The sequence below is a fragment of the Macaca thibetana genome, chromosome 10 (genome assembly GCF_024542745.1).
Source record: "Macaca thibetana thibetana isolate TM-01 chromosome 10, ASM2454274v1, whole genome shotgun sequence".
Lineage (NCBI taxonomy): Eukaryota > Metazoa > Chordata > Mammalia > Primates > Cercopithecidae > Macaca > Macaca thibetana.
In genome coordinates this window covers 3,593,637-3,598,208 of record NC_065587.1, presented here as the reverse complement: position 1 = coordinate 3,598,208, position 4,572 = coordinate 3,593,637, and the positions used below count along the sequence as shown (strand labels likewise).

The window sequence follows — 4,572 nt, the reverse complement described above, 5'->3', positions numbered from 1 at the left end:
CGTGGTATTTTGATACATGTATACAATGTGTCATGATCAAATTAGGCATTTGGAATATCCATCACTGCAAGCATGGACCATTTCTTTGTGTTGGGGACATGTCAAAGGTTCTCTTGTAGCTAGTTTGAAACAGACAATATATGGTTGTTAGCTACAGTCCCCAACTGTGCTATGGAACACTATTTTTTAAAAAGTAACTTCTCTTGGGTTTTCTGGGCTCCGAAAGTGACACCCATGTATCCTGAGCAAATTCGATACACTGTTATAGTTTCCTTTCCAGTCATTATACACAAGCCCCCCTTTATCTGTGGGGGCACATTCCAAGTCCCCTAGTGGCTGCCTGAAGCTCTGGGTAGTTCGGACCCCTGTGTGCACCGTGCTGTGCTTTTTCTTCTACATCCATACCTGTGATCAAGTTGAACTATAATTAGGCACAGTAAGAGACGAGCAACAATCACAATAGGAAAATGAACAATTCTAATGATATACTATGATGCAAGCTGTGTGAATGCGCTCTCTTAAAATGGCTTTCTGTGCTGTACGCACTACTTTTCGATGGCAGTTCACTGCAGGCCACTGTAGCCACCGAGAGTGACACCGCAGGTCGGCGGGGACTGCAGCCAGCAGGTCTGTCTGATGCTTCCCGGCATCTGCTGAAACCTCAGAAAACGGCCGTGAGCCAGGAGCAGGTGCCCATCCTTGGCCCACGCCTGTCAGGAGTAGGGGTGCCTCTGGTGCGTCACGGCCCAGGGAGGTGTGGCGTCACCGAGGGAGGTGTGGGCGTCACCGAGGGAGTGTGGGTGTCACCGAGGGAGGTGCGGGCGTCATGGCTGAGGGAGGCGTAGGGGTGGCTTTGGAAGTCCTGGTTTCCTGAGACACCTTCTGTGGCCTTGTAGCAGTGACCATGTGGGCGTGCCTGGGGAGGGGCAGGCAGGTAGATGGCCCCATGGGACCATGGATGTGGTCGGTGTGTATCTTAGTATGAATCCGTTTTCTTTTTGGAAAGCACCCTGGCTTTGCTGAGGTGTGCCCTCCTTGGTTTTTGTCCCTGCTAATGGGTGGCTTCGTTCCGTTTGCTAACATGTCTGTCTTCCCTGGCAGTAGGAGGGGCCCGTCGCTTTATCTCCTGAGGGCCTTTTTTGTTGGTTGTTCTTTCTCTCCTATTCCCCTCCCTCCCGCGCTGGCCCACTGCGCCCCACACGCCGAAGGCCCCAGGGCCCTGGTGTCTCCAAAACCTCCTCACCGTACGCCTCCTGCTGCCGTTCCCCGGGGCCACTACCGCTCCCTGAATCCTTCTCTGTCCTTATCCTGCCCTTGTGTTTCTTTTAGGATCAGTGTGGTCCTTTCCTGGCCCCAATGCAGGCTCCTACCCGGGCATTCTTGCTAGAGTTTCTCACGGCTGCCGCTAGTCCCTTCCTGTTCTTATTCCTTGTCCCCACTCAGATCACACTGAGGCCAGTGGTTTGGGTGCTGTCCATGCACAGAGCTCCCAGGGTGAGATCTCCAGCTCGGAATGCTCCACGGAGCCTCCATCCGTGTACAGATCTGCCCACTGATGCCCGCACAGGGATGCCTGGAAGGCTCCACACTCTCAAAGTGGCCCAAGGCACCACAGGATCTGAGCCCACCCCACACCCTCCCGCCCCACAAACCTGGTCTCTCTAGGAGAAGTCTGCCTTGTGGTCCGGTTCCAGACATCAGAAACCCAGCTCTTGCCTGTACCTCCTTTGCCTCCGTGCCACACCCCCGTCCCTCCGTCACCCCTCCTCCCCGAGGCACGGGGCTGCCAGCTCTTTCCCGACATACCTCCCTTCACCCCTTCCACTGGTGAGAGAATCCCACACACCCCCACACTGCCCACAGGCGCCTGCAACAGCCTTGCCACCTGGGCCAACCCTGCCACCTCCAGGCCTTCATTCCCGTTGCAGTCAGTGATCTTTGAGGAAGTCGAATCTGTCCTGTCGGTTCCCTTCTCCTGCCCCCGACACCTACGTACACACGCGAACACATCCACATGTACGTACACACGCGAACACATCCACATGTACGTACACACGCGAACACATCCACATGTACGTACACACGCGAACACATCCACACGTACGTACACACGTGAACACATCCACATGTATGTACACAGGCACACACATGCAAAACACCTGCACACACGCGAACACATCCACATGTATGTACACACGTGAACACATCCACATGTATGTACACAGGCACACATATGCAAAACAACACATCCACACGTACGTACACACGCGAACACATCCACATGTACGTACACACGCGAACACATCCACACGTACGTACACACGCGAACACATCCACATGTACGTACACACGCGAACACATCCACATGTACGTACACACGTGAACACATCCACATGTATGTACACAGGCACACACATGCAAAACACCTGCACACACGTGAACACATCCACATGTATGTACACAGGCACACACATGCAAAACACCTGTACACACGCGAACACACACATGTGAACACATCCACATGTATGTACATGTACACAGGCACACACATGCAAAACACCTGTACACACGTGAACACATCCACATGTATGTACACAGGCACACACATGCAAAACACCTGCACACACGTGAACACATCCACATGTATGTACACAGGCACACACATGCAAAACACCTGCACACACGTGAACACATCCACATGTATGTACACAGGCACACACATGCAAAACACCTGCACACACGTGAACACATCCACATCTATGTACACAGGCACACACATGCAAAACACCTGCACACACGTGAACACATCCACATGTATGTACACAGGCACACACATGCAAAACACCTGCACACACGTGAACACATCCACATCTATGTACACAGGCACACACATGCAAAACACCTGCACACACGTGAACACATCCACACCTATGTACACAGGCACACACATGCAAAACACCTGCACACACGTGAACACATCCACACGTATGTACACAGGCACACACATGCAAAACACCTGCACACACGTGAACACATCCACATGTATGTACACAGGCACACACATGCAAAACACCTGCACACACGTGAACACATCCACATCTATGTACACAGGCACACACATGCAAAACACCTGCACACACGTGAACACATCCACATGTATGTACACAGGCACACACATGCAAAACACCTGTACACACGTGAACACATCCACATGTATGTACACAGGCACACACATGCAAAACACCTGTACACACGTGAACACATCCACATGTATGTACACAGGCACACACATGCAAAACACCTGTACACACGTGAACACATCCACATGTATGTACACAGGCACACACATGCAAAACACCTGCACACACGTGAACACATCCACATGTATGTACACAGGCACACACATGCAAAACACCTGCACACACGTGAACACATCCACATCTATGTACACAGGCACACACATGCAAAACACCTGCACACACGTGAACACATCCACATCTATGTACACAGGCACACACATGCAAAACACCTGCACACACGTGAACACATCCACATGTATGTACACAGGCACACACATGCAAAACACCTGCACACACGTGAACACATCCACATCTATGTACACAGGCACACACATGCAAAACACCTGCACACACGTGAACACATCCACATCTATGTACACAGGCACACACATGCAAAACACCTGTACACACGTGAACACATCCACATCTATGTACACGGGCACACACATGCAAAACACCTGCACACACGTGAACACATCCACACGTATGTACACAGGCACACACATGCAAAACACCTGCACACACGTGAACACATCCACATCTATGTACACAGGCACACACATGCAAAACACCTGCACACACGTGAACACATCCACACGTATGTACACAGGCACACACATGCAAAACACCTGCACACACGTGAACACATCCACACCTATGTACACAGGCACACACATGCAAAACACCTGTACACACGTGAACACATCCACATGTATGTACACAGGCACACACATGCAAAACACCTGTACACACGCGAACACATCCACATGTATGTACACAGGCACACACATGCAAAACACCTGTACACACGTGAACACATCCACATCTGTGTACACAGGCACACACATGCAAAACACCTGCACACACGTGCATGCATGCATACACATCCATGTACGTAGGCACACTCATGCAGAACAGCTGTACACATGTGCACGTATGTATACACATCCATGTACATAGGCACACCCATGCCCAGGACCTGCACACATGTATGTCATACACACCCATGTACACACATGCACATGTATTCACATCTATGTATGTAGGCACAGTCATGCACATCTGTACATATCTGTCATATCCATCTGCACATGCAAGCATGTATACACATCTATGTACACAGGCACACACATGTAAAACATCTGTTCATATTCGTCACAGCCATGTACACATGTGCATGCTTATGTACTAATCTATGTACATAAGCACACACTTGTAAAGTACCTATATATGCATACTTATGTAAGTAACACAAGTAACACAAACACCCATG

At 50.4% G+C, this 4,572-nt stretch overlaps 1 long non-coding RNA gene across 2 annotated transcripts; it reads right to left on the bottom strand.

Annotated features, from left to right (window-relative positions):
- Window positions 1-2,742: 2,742 nt before the first annotated feature.
- On the bottom strand, window positions 2,743-4,044 carry LOC126964008 (uncharacterized). 2 transcript variants are annotated; one of them, XR_007729290.1, is made up of 5 exons: window positions 3,986-4,044; window positions 3,473-3,586; window positions 3,074-3,187; window positions 2,846-2,902; window positions 2,743-2,788 (listed from the first exon to the last, which is right to left on the bottom strand). It is a non-coding gene; the product is annotated as an uncharacterized LOC126964008 (long non-coding RNA). The 2 variants fall into 2 exon arrangements; XR_007729289.1 differs by lacking the exon at window positions 3,473-3,586 and adding an exon at window positions 3,644-3,726 and having other exon boundaries at window positions 3,955-4,040.
- Window positions 4,045-4,572: the final 528 nt, after the last annotated feature.